The sequence below is a fragment of the Astatotilapia calliptera genome, chromosome 7 (genome assembly GCF_900246225.1).
Source record: "Astatotilapia calliptera chromosome 7, fAstCal1.2, whole genome shotgun sequence".
NCBI classification, from domain to species: domain Eukaryota; kingdom Metazoa; phylum Chordata; class Actinopteri; order Cichliformes; family Cichlidae; genus Astatotilapia; species Astatotilapia calliptera.
Genome location: NC_039308.1, coordinates 4,236,885 through 4,254,264, shown reverse-complemented (window position 1 = coordinate 4,254,264; position 17,380 = coordinate 4,236,885). Strand labels below are relative to the sequence as shown.

Sequence of the window (17,380 nt, the reverse complement as noted above, 5' to 3'; positions counted from 1 at the left end):
TGCATGAAGAGGATGATGTGGACAAAATACTCATTTGCCTAATAATTCTGCACTCCCTGTATGTGAGTAGTGTTACCACATTTATACTTCATTAATGACAAATTCACTGTTTATAAATACACTATTTCACCAAGAACAAGCAAGTTATTTAGGAACTGTTCATCATCATCATCCAAGAGCTACTTACAGAAGCATATTACATGAGATATTTCACATCAAAATGCAAAACTTTATCAAATATTCTGGGGTTTTTTTTTTATATTAAATGGTATTTTCCTATTTTAGTCAGATACATGTACAGAAACAAAATCCTCACCATGAGCTTATACATTAAATAAAAACACAGATATCAAAAATGGAGAAGCATTTCTCAGACAGAATCGTGCACTTCTGTAAAAATATCTTTGTGGAGATAGTTCACGTTTATCTGTTAGAAAAACAGCAGCAATGAGAACTGACTAATCAAAAAAAAAAAACCACTCAAAACTTTCATAGAAAGTGCCTGATGGTGGGGTTTTTGTACTACAACATCAATTATGTGTTGTCTTTCATTTTGTTGTTGTTCTTCTTTGATTCACTGAACTGAATTCTGTTTTTCTCATCTCGTTCATTTTATGCCAAAAAAAGAAACCTACGAAACAAGCTGTGAGATGCAGGTGAGGATAACAGGGAAGGAGGGAAAAGCCCAAAAACAGATCTTTGTGTTGTGTTGTTTTCCACTCCAGTGGCTGTAGGAATGAGTGTGTGAGCCTCCTACACACTGTCAGGTTTATCCCCAAATGAGATGCAGTTGCCGCCAGTAAAATCACTGGCCATCAGACAGCGTTAGATACTCCCACAGGTGCCTTCATTTCCCCTTACTGAAAGTTGTCACATGTTTAAAATGTCATGAATGACATTTTTTAAGGACAGAAAGACAGCATCAGGGGAAAACAAAACAAAACAAAGACATTAGTTGTTTAAAACCCTCTAGATTTCTGGACTTCCTTTTCTCAAGGCCAGACTAACTGCTATAGATAACAAATGTTAGCTTCCAGGTTTAACACATAAAAATACAACAACAAAAAATTCAGCAGTTTTATTGTGTGCCAGGGAAAGGCTGAGTGTAGAGTCGCTGCTACTCCAATGAAAAGAGCCAGCTGAGGTGGTTCGGCATTTATTAAGGAAGCGTCCTGCAAGCTACTGAGGTAATGTGTTTCTGGTACGTCCACCTCAGAGCAGACATCCTTGGAGAGATTGAGGCTCTTGGCTGCCTTCAGCATTCCCACAGAAGAGCTGGGGAGAAGGAGGTATAGTAACGGTTGGACTGATACCTCACAGCCTGGGCTCAGATGAGGAGCAGGGGTGGATGGATAAATGGAATTTTATTGTGCTGATATGTTTTATATGAATCTTAAAAAAACAGTTTGACCCCTCTTTGTGGAAAAGTGCATTATGAATAAAGATTTGAACAAAGAGCTGACCCAAATTCTTTTGACACATTTGTTGACACCATGACCAGGACAGATCAGTTTTGAAAGAAGGCCACTGACTCCTTTCATTCACTTTGATTTTATATACTGTAGCTTACCACTTACTGTACTGGAAACATGATAAAAATGACCATATCTACTTTGTTTTCATGCTTACATCATTGCAAATTGGCACTGGAGCCAGTGACAGGTGAAGTCACTGAGTCATTTAACCTGGGAATGAACAATGACTGTACCCTTTCCCACTACTGAGGCAAAAGCCTAGCGATGTTAGCATGTGCTGGTGGCCTTTTTTTGTTGAGTATCAAAGGGGCTTAAGAGACCCTCCACAACAGCAAGCGTACCTGCACAGGGAGTAAAGCGGCGTATAGGCCATATTGGAATTGGGCCTGAGTGTGTTGTGGTACTCGGCTCTTTGAGTGTCCTCAGTCCACCACCAGGCTCATCTTATTTGCACATTCATATATAACCAGGATCCACCACAAGCATGCTAACTAGATTAGCATGCACTTGTGGGTCATGAGTGGTGTGCTTAATTTAGGTTACTCAACGTGCTCATTGTGATGAGAGGATGACACCTTTTTTTCAATTAGTACTTTAGTAATGCTCAACATAACTACTGGCGCCATGCCATCCTTTCTTTTTGGTCCTTTGTACTGAACACAGACTTTGCAGGGCTGTTTGTGGGGAGTCTCCTCTCTGCCAATAATGTTACTGAAAATATCGAAGTAAGTTTAATAATAATAATCTTTCATACATTATATATAATCATTCTGTCACTGTCAGTGTTAAAAGCTTTATTATAATTATTTTAAAGGCTACATTCTCTTATTAATGTATCACAATTGCCTGTGGTTACAAGTTATGTGGTAACAAAGTAATTAAACTGAAATTCTTGACTTAAATTTTTTATTTAATGCACCAAATCTGTGCATCAGTTCATGGTTGGGAGGTCAGAGGTCACATCTTGTAACTGGAAGGTTGCCGGTTCGATCCCCAGCTCTATCTGTTGTCCTGGTTGTTGTGTCCTTGGGCAAGACGCTTCACCTACCGCCTACTGGTGTTGGCCAGAGGGGCCGATGGCGCGATATGGCAGCCTCGCTTCTGTCAGTCTGCCCCAGGGCAGCTGTGGCTACAACTGTAGCTGCCTCCACCAGTGTGTGAATGTGAGAGTGAATGAATAGTGGCATTGTAAAAAGCCCTTTGGGTTCCTTGAAAAGCGCCACATAAATGCAATCCAATATTATTATTATTAATGCTAGAAAGGAAAAAAGAAAAAAAGAGCTTACTTTTTTTGTGCTTCACATAAAATACTCTTTTTGTATGATTCACAATTTATCAACTTTGATAACATGCATATTTAAAATGCACAGTTAGTCATTGTTTATAATAATACATTCAATAATCCTGATGTGGTTTTCTTTATGCTTCAGATCCAATAGATGAAAAAAGGATAGTTAATCATGAATAAGTGTTTGATAACATGGATTTCTTAAACTCAATAAGAAATTGTGCTTGTTTTAGTGTATCTGCATCTGCAAAAGTATAACAAACTGTTAACTTGCCTACAGTTGAATCCTAATAGTAGTTAAAAGTGAAAGTATTAATAGATTTATTAACTTTAGTGAAGCATAATTAACTGTTGATAAATGAATAGATGGCTTCTAATAAAGCGTTCACCTCAATAAAGAAACAACAGAAATCTCAGTGAAGGTTTAACAACTTTAAATGTGCCACTTCTTACTTCTTATAATGGCTCACTTGCTGAATCTGCATTTCTATCAGATGAAGCACAGATGTTATTGCTCAGCTTTTTCAAGTAAGGCTCATTAATGTGAGTTCACCGTTAATGTGTAGTCAATGATATATTTAAAACTCTTTTCAGTGAATCTAATGTGGCATGAATGGGACATAATTACTTCCACATGCGATCTGGCAATGAAAATGAACACATGTTAATCAAAATGTTCTGACTGGTTGGCTTTGCTGTACATCTCACATTTATTTCAAACCCAAACGATCTGTCTTAACTCGGGATGAAGCGTGTTCGCTTGAGAGGTTAGACGGGCCCGGCTCTGACGTCTGAATGAAGTGAGGATTTATTGGTTACATACAGAGAGGAGAAGACAGAAGCCTTAAGACTTTGTTGCTACGTGATATTTGAGCTGTGAGCTCAGAGCGTGACCTCTCGAGTCCTCAGCAGGCCTGCAGAGACAGAAGCAAGGGAGATTAGAGAAGGCTGAGGAAGAGAGCTGTAACAATGAATTTGGGACATGGGGGATTGTGGGAGCTTACATCAGGGTGGTTGGGCGATCTGTGAGTCAGATAGCATCTAAAGTGATTTGCCATGCGGTATGCGAGCCGCACCTGGCTTCAGTCAATGGCGGAGGGCACAATAATCCTTTGCAACAGAATTCATTTTGCTAGTGAAAATCATTTTGATAGAAATTACTGAGCAAGGAAAAGATGTTACACATGATCAAACATTCAATTTTTAGGACACCACAGTATTTTATTTCTTGACAGAGGGAAGCACATGAAAATCATTTACATTTGTTCCAACGAAGAATTACGTTTATTTTCCTCCAAAACACGAGGTTACCATTACTTCTTGTTTGAGTACTGGTCAAAACTCTTTAAGAATAGTGTTGAGGGGTCACCAGAATGTTTTGGCCTCTAAGTGGATATAACTTGATCATTAGTCAGGATTATTAGTCAGTTTTTGGTTATATATAGGTTCCTGAACAGGAATAATAAAATATGACATTTTTAAGAGTGATTCTGAAATTTCTTAGTCTCTATCTTCATGATAGAGAGGAGACAGATTTGGTTTAATGACACACGCAGTGGAACAGGTGCAGTTATCACTTTTTAGTGTCACGTGGCTGTGTGCAGGCAGGCAGTATGGAGGACCCAAAGTTGCAGACACTCTGAGGCAAAATGTGAACTCAAAAGTAAAACTGAAAATCCAAAATCAATTTAGGCAGGCAGGCAGGCAGGCAGGCAGGCAGAACACACAGCGTAAGATGAGGGAGATCACAACACAGACCGAAGAAAACCCAGGGCTTAAATGCACAGAGGGAGTGATCGGGGAATGGGAGACAGGAGGGAAACACAGCTGGAACAAATCAGGGCTAACAAGACGAGGGAAGCAAAACCAGATACATTAACAAGAGACAGAGACTTTCAAAGTAAAAAAAGAAACATAACACAGGCATGCGGACTTGACAAGGGGATACAGCTGACAGGGGAGACAGAGCAACCATGGAACACAGAGACAAAATCAACGTTCAATAATAATGTAAAACTGAAAACTATGGGTCGACGACCCAGGCACCCTAACATTTAGATTAGCATCTGCGAGAAATCATGTCTGCAAAGTTCAAACAGCTGTTCTGACAGGTATTGTTTTAAAACGTCTCCCACCACTCTCTGTTTCCATTTAACAGTAAATAAAAAGAAGAAGCCAAACGATAATACAGTACAAAGAAGAAGAACCAGATATTTTTCTTGATCCTGCCTATTGCTTTAAAAAGTCCTGGACCCGAGTCGCTAACATGCTGCATTTCACAAATGCATTAAAACTAAATAGATTCTTTCAGTCTGTCACAGTTTCAACCAAACAGATTACTTTCTCCGATATCAGATACTTACATACTTTTGCAGAATCAATCGTGTCAATGAGTCTAATCAGAATCTTTTTTTCAGGCTAACAGTGTAACAGCATCTTCATCGCTCTGTGTCAGCCTGCTGCTGTCTTTGGCATGAGACACAACCTGCTGTGCGCAGCTTTCTGTACAGGAACATTTGCAGCAGCCAGAGATTAAAGTCTGAAAATAAACCCACTGCTAAAACAAGAAACACTATTAGATGTGACGACAAAACAAAGCTGGGGAGTCACCTGAGTGACCTGACAATGATGCATGCTGGGTACTTCATTCAGCATGCGTAGTGCAAAGTTCAAAATTATTTGTGGGGGCGGGAGGATTTGTAAATGTCAGACTATGTGCAACATGATGATGACTGGGAGCTCTTTTCTTTTATGTGTTGGGAGGTTACAGTTCAACATCAGTCACCTGCCCACTCCTGCACAGCTCTGGCCAGTGAGAGTGTAGGTATTGTCTGATGGGAAGCTCTTTACTGTTTAAAGCATCCATCTGGCTCAGAATCAAACTGACACTTCCAGTTAATTTACAAATCCTCCACCCAGCATGACGTCTAGCTCAAAACAGTATTTTGCAGCTGTGTTCATGTGGCGTTCCAACTGGGGGAGCACCACAGAGTGCTTTTAGATGACTTTATCATTGTTTTTTAAATGCAAATACTCTTTGAAGAGACCGGACAGAGGCGCAGGTGCGAGCTGAATGATGATGAACTCCAGTTACAGGCGTTCAGATGAATTACGTAAAGTAGTCCAAAAGCAGCCTCTTGTCCCGTGAGCCCATTATCCATGACAGTAATTCCTACTGCTGCCAAGACCAGCTCCTTGGTGTGTCTGAGTGGGGATAAAGTTGGCAAGCCCATATTTGCTGAGTAGGTCATATTCAGGACACCAGAAGGAGGCCTGTTACTCTCTGATTGATGATCAGAAGAAGAGCAGCGCAGAATCAAAATGAGGGATTTAAATTTAACTGCTTGGAGACTCTGCTTTGTTTTGTACGTGTGCGCGTGCACAGTCTTGTATAGCTGGCATTGTAAGAACCAGCTTGACTTTTAAAGAATGAGGAGTGCAGCTTGTCAGACTATCAACAAGGGCAAAATGGTAGAATTAGAAGTGAGGTGCTGCAGAGGCAGAAATAAAACTGGACATCAACACTGGCTGCAGCAGATGCTGTACAGAGAAGTACTGTGAATCACTCTAAATCACAGGGTTGAGCCAATGCCTCAAGTACAGCACATTTTTTACTACACCTCCAAACCACAAGAACTTTAGATACTCTTTTTAATCTATTGTTGATAGATAATAACTTTTTTGTCCAACAAAATCATCAGAGCATGTAAATGTACTCCAATGCTTACTTTTGCAGCAAGCAATGCTTGACAAGGTTTGAAAGGTTTCTGATTTGAAACAAACAAATGGATCATTTGGAAAAGACAAACCACTCGTTGCTGCAACAACTGTCATTTTTTGCAATAGAATCAGATGTTAATGTATTCAGATGAAAGGGCAGAGTGTTAAGTTACTTTCTAACGTTAGCAAACTCGGTTGTCAAACTGCAGCCGTTAAACTGTACAGGTGCAGTGCACATATACAATTACAGTGCTTCACAAATTTATTTACCATGATCCAAGGCAAGTTTTATTCCAAAGCTGCCCTAAATTAAAAGTAATAAAATTACTGGTAATGATGAAAATAACAGTTTCATGTTTCTGGTTAATCCACCAGCATGTACAAGGTCATTAACTGAAATTACAGGGAGTGCAGAATTATTAGGCAAGTTGTATTTTTGAGGAATAATTTTATTATTGAACAACAACCATGTTCTCAGTGAACCCAAAAAACTCATTAATATCAAAGCTGAATGTTTTTGGAAGTAGTTTTTAGTTTGTTTTTAGTTTTAGCTATTTTAGGGGGATATCTGTGTGTGCAGGTGACTATTACTGTGCATAATTATTAGGCAACTTAACAAAAAACAAATATATACCCATTTCAATTATTTATTTTTACCAGTGACACCAATATAACATCTCCACATTCACAAATATACATTTCTGACATTCAAAAACAAAACAAAAACAAATCAGCTACCAATATAGCCACCTTTCTTTGCAAGGACACTCAAAAGCCTGCCATCCATGGATTCTGTCAGTGTTTTGATCTGTTCACCATCAACATTGCGTGCAGCAGCAACCACAGCCTCCCAGACACTGTTCAGACAGGTGTACTGTTTTCCCTCCTTGTAAATCTCACATTTGATGATGGACCACAGGTTCTCAATGGGGTTCAGATCAGGTGAACGAGGAGGCCATGTCATTAGTTTTTCTTCTTTTATACCCTTTCTTGCCAGCCACGCTGTGGAGTACTTGGACGCGTGTGATGGAGCATTGTCCTGCATGAAAATCATGTTTTTCTTGAAGGATGCAGACTTCTTCCTGTACCACTGCTTGAAGAAGGTGTCTTCCAGAAACTGGCAGTAGGACTGGGAGTTGAGCTTGACTCCATCCTCAACCCGAAAAGGCCCCACAAGCTCATCTTTGATGATACCAGCCCAAACCAGTACTCCACCTCCACCTTGCTGGCGTCTGAGTGGGACTGGAGCTCTCTGCCCTTTACCAATCCAGCCACGGGCCCATCCATCTGGCCCATCAAGACTCACTCTCATTTCATCAGTCCATAAAACCTTAGAAAAATCAGTCTTGAGATATTTCTTGGCCCAGTCTTGACGTTTCAGCTTGTGTGTCTTGTTCAGTGGTGGTCGTCTTTCAGCCTTTCTTACCTTGGCCATGTCTCTGAGTATTGCACACCTTGTGCTTTTGGGCACTCCAGTGATGTTGCAGCTCTGAAATATGGCCAAACTGGTGGCAAGTGGCATCTTGGCAGCTGCACGCTTGACTTTTCTCAGTTCATGGGCAGTTATTTTGCGCCTTGGTTTTTCCACACGCTTCTTGCGACCCTGTTGACTATTTGGAATGAAACGCTTGATTGTTCGATGATCACGCTTCAGAAGCGTTGCAATTTTGAGACTGCTGCATCCCTCTGCAAGATATCTCACTATTTTTGACTTTTCTGAGCCTGTCAAGTCCTTCTTTTGACCCATTTTGCCAAAGGAAAGGACGTTGCCTAATAATTATGCACACCTGATATAGGGTGTTGATGTCATTAGACCACACCCCTTCTCATTACAGAGATGCACATCACCTAATATGCTTAATTGGTAGTAGGCTTTCGAGCCTATACAGCTTGGAGTAAGACAACATGCATGAAGAGGATGCTGTGGACAAAATACTCATTTGCCTAATAATTCTGCACTCCCTGTATATGTTTAATGCAAAAATATCATTATTGTTGTTATCCACGAATTTCCAAATGTATGGTTTTTCAAATAAGGTACATAAATATAATAAAGCACATTATAATGTTTTAAGATGACAAATTATAATTATTTACTTTTTCTGCTTATTTTCTCATTTGAATGGTATGCTTTATTAATTTGTGATTAGTCAAGGAACGGCAGTGTGCCGATCAAATACATATGAATTACTTATGAAAATGTGAATTATTTCAAACAAGTTTTTTTGTTTTTAACAGATTTTTAAAACAAGAAAAGGATCAAAACTGTGTTACTATCTTTTTTTTTAAAAGACAGGAGATTTAATAAATTTAATATGCAGTGTATATGGTAACCAGATATGAACATATTCAGATGAGAGAGCAAAGTGCTAAGTTATTTACTACTGTTAGCAGCTTGGTAGTCAAGCTGCAGCCATATTGAGATGCAGTGCAAAGATACAAATATCTGTTATATAAAGGTAAATAAGAGGAATTTTACTCATTAAAATGTTTTGTACTGCCATGTTCATATTCATCAAGACATATATGAGCTGTTACATAATTCTGTAAAAATGTTTCAAAGGTTACCAAACATAAAGGTTCGGTTCAGCTGCTTAGCAGGAGGTTCAATATAATGAACTAAAATAGCAGGTGAAATGTTTGGCTAAGAAATGGATAGCTACAATTAAAAGGCTCCTTATACAACAGCTATACCAGCCAGATAATTTGATTATATAACAGTGTTCCAGGAGTGCTTGTATTGGGTATGACCTAATTTTGCCTTCCAAATGTGCAGGTATTAATCTGCCTAACGTGTTTTCCCCAGTTGGTTGAGGAATACTCATTGTATCAACTCCAGCATTTTGTGTCTTGATGCATGCTCAATCATCCAGGTGAGAAAATCTGAAAAAGTTGAATGTTTGGGATTTCGGAAAAGTGTGCATGACATCACATGAGAAATCTCAATAAAGTATTTATTTACTAAAAGAGAAACAATGAATGACGTTAGTGGTTCTTCATAACTTTGATGTTCTCCTAAGAACATGACATGAGTCTGCGATACATGGTGATCGGTGGATGGTTCATCCAATCACCAGCCAGGTGTACTTCTTTTGAAATTTCTTGCCTTTTTCCAAACAGTTTCCAGGGCGATTTACACATGGTTCTTATGACAAATCATCTGTCATGGTAATAACCATCAGGTTATGACTAATGAGCTCTTTCACTTGGTCTTAGACTGTCATTAGTCCTTCATTACTGTTCATTACTGCTATGACTTTCCTGAGAGATGCAAACATGAAGACATGCTTGTGAAGAACAGATACACACAAGCTTGCACAAACAGTATCACCTTGTCTTGTCTCATGTGCTATGTGAGCTGACTGGAGCCAAAACTACACTTACTGTATTGTCTATCTCACGTCACTTCTCATTACTGGCAATAGCAGTGCCTCTGGTTTCCTTTGTCTGTATCTATTTCTCTTCTTCCCCTAAACACTCAGCTTTACTTTGCTTCACTCCATCATTTGTTCTGCACTTCTTTCCATTTCCCCTTCTTCTATTGAGAAAGTTTGTCCTAACTCTTTGGGAGCTTTCATATTCTCCTCCAGTTAAGACCTAAAGCAGAAACCATGAGTCCTCACTAGCTCCTGTTCAAATGCCTTCTGTAAGCCAATGTAATATTTCATCATCTCAAGATCTCTTTCATTACAAGTATTCAAATGTTTTAGAGTGTTTAGAAACCTGCAGTCGAAATACAGTTTGATGGCAAGACCGATAATAAACTCCGATGTCACGTTTTCCCACCGTTACAATGCTTCAGCTTAAGCTAAAAGTCAATTGGGCTGGCATGAAATTCTGACTCTGTGTCGAGAGTAAGAGGATTTGATGGATGATTTCAGAATTTTTGAGCAACAGGTCAATAAAAATGTGATGCTCCTTTGCACCTCTCAGCACACTAAGCTCCAACTCAGCAGGAATGAAAGGCAGTTATCCCCTCAGCACCATTTCAGCAGTTCAGACTTACATCAGCTCTCAGCTGTTAAGAACAGAAGTGTGTTTGTCGGCAGAAAAGACTGAGCTGCAGTTACGCAGGAGTTTGTCTCTGTGAAGTCTGTCTACCTGATGTGCTCTTATCTCTCCAGGCAGTCATTTGGTCCACAAAGCTGCTGTCAGTGCCCGGCTGCTGGCTGCTCTCCTTAATGAGGCCCGTTGATCCTCTTATACACAAACTTGACTACACATACAAGCAGCTGTTTTTCCTTCACTTCAGAGGACACTACAAAGGTTTACATACATACATACAGAGACGTTTAAAATTTGAGGTGCTCAAACACACACTTTCATTAGGAAATTTTATATTTAGGCTGTGGCCTGCACTACAAAGCAAGTTCAACATACTCAGGTAATCGTTTCCAGATCTGGCTTCTCTGAACCTAACATCAGCAATCAGACTGAGCGATCGCACAAAGGTGGTTATCAACTCAGTAAGTCAACAAAGACTTTCCCAATGGCCAGTTCACATGAAAGCGGCAGAGTCTGCGGCATAAAAACAATCCACAAGCACGTCTGCTAGCAGAAAAGTGGTATAATTTATATCAGATTAAACTATATTATTAGAAAAATATGAAAAGATTTACACGTAACAAGGTTCAGTAATACAGGTTTTTCATTCCTTGCACCAGGGAGGAGACGGGTGAATGAAGCTACTGTAATGTTTTTTTAATGATGCATAAAAGTGAACTTTATGCACTTTGACTGGACATGCATTGTATTTATTTACATAGTGCTTTTCTAGTCTTAATGATCAGTCAAAGGACTTCAATGACTTGTGATATTTTAACTGCACATTCATGCACCACTGCAATCTAAACAGTGCAAAGTGCTACACTAAGCTGTGCAAGATAATAGAGTTGTCAGTTCTATGAGGACAGTTCGTGAGTACTCAGTCCAATTAACTTACATGTGTTCATGGTGTGTAAGACAGTTTCAGCCACTTTGTTTTAGGTCCAGTCCTGTTGGTTCTCTTTCGGTCTGAGATTAAGAGAGACAATAATATATAAAATAAGATATATAGTGTTTCAGACCAGTAAATAGGCATACTGGCAAATGTCATAAAAAGTCAACAAACACAAGGCTTTGGTTTAACTTTAAAAGTTTTTAAGTTGCTCAAACCCATAATGGAGAAAAAAAAAGGAAGAAGTACAATTGTTGGGTTTCTCTAAAAACTACAGGAATGCTTTAACCAGAAACTAAGTAAGTGGTGGTTTTGTTAATACCTTATCTAGAACATCACCTGCTCTGGAACAGGTTACTTCTGTAGTACAGGTTACCATGGTGATGTATTTAGTTAAGAATCGAACCACCTTTGTAATTGTGAAAACCCACAGGCTGACCTGAAGTTACTTCTCTCAGTAGCTCTAATCTTTACACATTGCCCAGCCCTACACCATTGCGCTTCCTGCTTACTTTAATTCAATCAGGTCTTCACTTCACATATTGTCTTATCATATGTATAAACTGGGGGTTCAAACAGTTAGAAAAGTGCAGTTAAAGACTGCAAAAGCTTGTCTAAGATTATGTAATTTGAGAATGAATGGAATAAAAAACTAAAATTGAATTGATTTAAAGATTTAGTGCTAAACATAGGAAAACAAAAGAAAGTGGCATATGCTCTTCATCCATAATAATACTGTTGCTATTACCATGAATAATAATAATAATAATAATAATAATAATAATAATAATAATAATAATAATAATAATAATAATAATAATAATAATAATAATAATGAACATACAGTCTGTCTCACTCAGACTAAATCTGTGAATGAACAATGGGTCTGTGGTAATCATCTTCACCGATTACCACAGACTAGCTATTGGCTGATAGATGTCCTCATCAATGAGAGCAATGATATGCCGCTGACCTCGGGGGTGCTGCAGACTTCTAATAGGACCAAATGGTGACTGTAATTTGATTGGATAGGATTGGATTGTGTTTAACTGTTTTCTTATTAGAAAGCAGAGCCGGGGATTGACGGTCATGAGACACGACAGAAACAAGAGAAACATGTTCTCTGCGTTAGTCGCCTAAATGGTTTAATTAAGTCCAACACAATTCATTTTTGATGAGGAATCCAGCTGGAGGTTGTTGGCTGATATTTGGCTTTTTCTGTCAGCCTAGCGCATCATTTTGTGTAAAGTGCACATGTGTGATCACTGCTGTCAACTAACTGTCGATGCATGTTGGAGTGATTGTAATAGGCAGAAAGGAGCAGGGGCAGCGTGGCGTTTTCCTCTAGGGCTAAAACCAGCTAACAAGAGCTACTCTATTAAAGATTATAAGATTAAAGAGGCTTTGAGCTGATCCACTCCCTAAGTGCTTTCACTCTTCTGCCTGCTTTAGCTTATCATGCATAACTGACCCTCGCTGGTTTGAAAAGCCTTTGGCAATGGATGCTGACAGTATTTTGAATGCTGATTATACTGCATATTTACTACATTGTTAATGGTTTCTCATCTGCCTAATTATCTATGCTTTATACACTGCTTTTTGCATCACACAGTGCTATCAAACTGTCTGTCAGCCATTCCCAGTTTTGGAAATGGTGTGACCTTTAAATGCCCACTTCCAGCCCACCAGACAACCACAAATTACTGCAATATGGTTTTGTTATAATAAGATACTAAATGATTACATACCATGACATAATACTGTATATTACTGTATATTATCTAATACCAATAATATGGTGATTAATATGTTTCCTGGAGCCACTCTTCCAGCTTCAGGGTTTTAGCTCCTCTGTTGTTTACCACTGTGGACTTTACATTCTGCTCCAGTTGTCCTTCAGCCTCTGGTATGTCTCGATTGTCTTGTGCTTCTGATGTTTCTTTTTTCTGGGATTGCTACATCTATAAAACTGCCCTCTTCTGCATTTTGTCAACCACCAAAAAGCTTGTGTGGTTTCTTCAGCAGGTGCTTGTCTGTTTTAACCTTGGAGTGCTGCAGGAACTTAGCCTGTAGCCTTTGTTGGTGTCTCCCATCAGGACTTGGGGACTTCTAGTCTGTGTGTGGCAGAGATGTTCCTGTACACTGTGCCAGGCACTTGGATGAGCTTTTCAGTATACAGTATGTGGTCCCAACTTTATTCTTATATCCTGTTACTATGTGCTGGACTTCTTTCACCTTTACACAGATTTACTGATCTGGTCTTGTGATCTTATGCTGCCATGATCAGCTCCTCCAGCTGGCCTTTTCTAGCCACTGGTCGGATTCAGTATTTGATATCTTACATTAATTCATATAAACTCTCACGCTCCAATGGATACATTGGGGGCAGCTGGTTTGGTATCTTTCCCAAGCATACAGGGACAGGAGATCAGTCCACTGACCTGCTGATGAGTAACACATGATACAGCCCATGCAGGGGCTTGGTCCTCCATGACAGTTCCTCCTTCTTTCTCCTGCTGGAGCGCCGCAGTTAATGAGTCAGCAGAGCGTTCACAACTCTTGTGCACTGTGTGCCTCAGCACCTCGGTCTGTAACTTTGCGTGGCCTGCCACTTAGTGTTTGAATGGCTGTGGTTTCTAAACATTTTCATTTTGAAATATCACTACTTACATATGATCATGGAATATTTCACAAACTAACATTGTACCAGTGACATCCTATTACCAAACTCGACTTCAGTGAGCTCTCTATAATGATCTATTCTTTCACAATTTTTTGTAAAAGCAGACTGAATGGAGAGGAGCTTAAGTTTATATATAACTGTCACAGTGGGACTGAAAATACCTGAATACAACGATTAAGAGGATTTTAATTACTAGCACAGGTGCTACATGTATTACCCTCAAGCAGTCTGTGCCAGGAACTCTAATAACATTAATAATAATACTTAATTTTGATATCTCAAAATTAGATATCAAAAGGCTGGTGTAGGCTTTTCTAGGTATCAAAATAACTGCCCAAATAATCACCCAGCATGGCTGGTCTCCTCGCGGGCTATTTGGATTCGCTAGTGCTAGGAATGTTACTAGCTAGCTAACCACTTTGAGTTAATCATCACAAGGAACAGTCTCAGGGACATCTGTGAAATAGTTCCCAACTTTTCTCTGCTCATTCATGTTCCTGGTCCTTTTTATTTATTTATTTTTTGAACGACCTGGGTGATCCAAACAAATCACAAGACATCTGGAAGAATGTAAAACTGGACAGACAAGAACGATCCATAGCACCACATTTACAGAGTGTAGAGAACCTTCGGTGAAGCAAAATCAGAAGTACCTTAAACTCACCAAATATGGTCACATCTGGTTAAAACAAACAGATGTCAAAGCGATGCCACTGTTGGTTTAATCAACAGTCTGTGAACAGTATTCTAGCTTTGATTCATTTAAACCTTACTTAAGAGTTTAATAATTTGTATTTTAGTTGCCTTTTGTATAAGACATCTTTATAAATGATGATCATCCTGAATTCCTGAATAACGCGTGTAGATTTCTGTTACTTTTTAAACCTCGAACAGCTGAAATAGCTATTCATGCTGCAGAAATCCTCTGGAGTAGGAGAAGGCCACTAGCAATGATGCAAATGGTAAATGACCTGTATTTGTATAGCGCTTTACTCAGTCCCTATGGACCCCAAAGCGTTTTACACTACATTCAGTCATCCACACATTCACACACTGGTTATGGCAAGCTATATTGTAGCCACAGCTGCCCTGGCGCACTGACAGAGGCGAGGCTGCCGGACACTGGCGCCACCGGGCCCTCTGACCACCACCAGTAGGCAACGGGTGAAGTGTCTTTCCCAAGGACACAACGACCAAGACTGTTGGAACCGGGGCTCGAACCGGCAACCTTCCGATTACAAGATGAACTGTCAACTCTTGAGCCACGATCGTCCCCTCACTGTAATTGGTAGAAATTGTGTCATTGTGGATAACAAATGTCAAAACTACAAATGTTAAAACTACAAATAGAAATGCTAATGTGAATCTGCTAAATGTCATCATTGCAGTACGATGCTTACCTTCAGCATCACTGAGACAGTTTCAAGATAACGTAAGTCTGAAGTCTAGAGGAAAATCAAGAGAAGCAGACCGAAAGCAGGGGTGAATGTGACCATACAAAATGAACAGAAATATTTGTGCCAACAGGCAAATAGTTTCTGGTAAAGAGTGAAAAAGACTGCACATTTATGAATCTGCAAAATTCAAGAATATAAACACAAAAAAAGATGTTTGCTGAAGGAAGTTCTGTCACACCAAGGTAAATAAATAAATAAATGGGAAGTCTTGTGACTCAGTAAAACGGCTCCTCTGTCTAAATGTGGTGTATGTTATTTTACTAATTTACTGCGAGCCCTGCCCAGTCTTGTGTCAACATAAGACCAACATCAGGGGCCAACATTTGGTCAGCAGAAATGCTGGCTTTGACTTATGGGCTAAACTCAGTGTTTGAGACTACTGTAGCTCCTTACAAGACATGTAAGACAACACATTCTGAACATAAATCAAGTGCAATTATACAGTATGGGATCGTGTGTGTGTTTAATGGGTGTTCAACATGAGAAACATCTGTGACACAGTAGTACAATGTGGAGCAAAGAACAAGTTCAACAGTAAAACTGTCCACCGAGTGTGTGAATTAACTGGCTCTGAAACACACAAACACACACTCCCACCCACACTCCCTTTCCATCCACCCTGTCATTTCAGGACAGGGTGGTGGACTGAACAGCTCTTTAAGAAACGTATTTATATCTTCAAACTCTCGGATGCCTTGTCATTAGACCGCTTTATATAGCTGCGAGGATGGTTCCACCCATCGCAGCTCTACTCCCACACCACTTTTTTATATCTCCATTTCTCATCAAGGCCGGCACCTTTGTGGTTTTAGTTTAACAGGACGAGCAAAAAAGTCTCAGAACATTTTTAGCAGGAGCAAACATCTGGCTGTGCCACTGTAAGATAATAGGTGGCCAACTTTTCCACTGAGTTCCTGCTTTCTCCTTTTTGATTCCCCTCAGGGAGTCTTAGCTTCTGAACATGCACCATGTAACTGGTTAACCGGTTTAAGATTAGGGTTGTTTGTTGTTTTTTCACAATAGTCTAAATTTAAGCTTCGAAGTAATGTCAAAATTGACATAAGCGATATAATAACGTGATTTAAAACAACAACAACAACAAAAAACACCCTAAACTTGGAGTTTGAGTCTTTATATTTAATATTTCTTTATATTTAATTTTGCTATCTCAAAGCCTAGATATCTAGGCTTTTCTAGGTACCAAAATAACAAATAATCGCCCAGCATGGTTGGTCTCTTTGTGGGCTATTTTGATTCACTAGTGCTAGGAATGTTACTAGCTGGCTACCCACTTTGAGGTAATCATTAGAAAGAACTCAGTATTACAAGAAGCAGTCTCAGGAACATTTGAATGGTAAATGGTCTGCATTTGTATAGCGCTTTACTCAGTCCCTAAGGACCCCAAAGTGCTTTACACTACATTCAGTCATTCACCCATTCACACACACATTCACACACTGGTGATGGCAAGCTACATTGTAGCCACAGCTGCCCTGGGGCACACTGACAGAGGCGAGGCTGCCGGACACTGGCCACCACCAGTAGGCAAACATGGGGTTAGTATCTTGCCCAAGGACATGAACCACCAACCTTCTGATTAGTGGCTGACCTGCTCTGCCACCTGAGCTACAGCCACAGTGAAATAGTCACAAAATTTTCTCCACTCATTCATGTTCCTGGTCTTGTTTTTGTTTGACCACCCGGGTGATCTGAACATATCACAAGACTTCTGGAACAATGCCAAATTGGACCAACAAGACCGATGCATAGCACCACATGTAGTGAAAGCTAAACATAACATATCAGTTCATACGCTTCATG

General features: G+C 39.7%; 1 long non-coding RNA gene across 1 annotated transcript; it reads right to left on the bottom strand.

Moving 5' to 3' along the window:
• Positions 1–3,107: 3,107 nt before the first annotated feature.
• LOC113027351 (uncharacterized) lies at positions 3,108–5,235 on the bottom strand. Its single transcript, XR_003273029.1, has 3 exons — positions 5,127–5,235; positions 3,768–3,873; positions 3,108–3,677 (listed from the first exon to the last, which is right to left on the bottom strand). It is a non-coding gene; the product is annotated as an uncharacterized LOC113027351 (long non-coding RNA).
• Between the last annotated feature and the right edge of the window lie 12,145 nt (positions 5,236–17,380).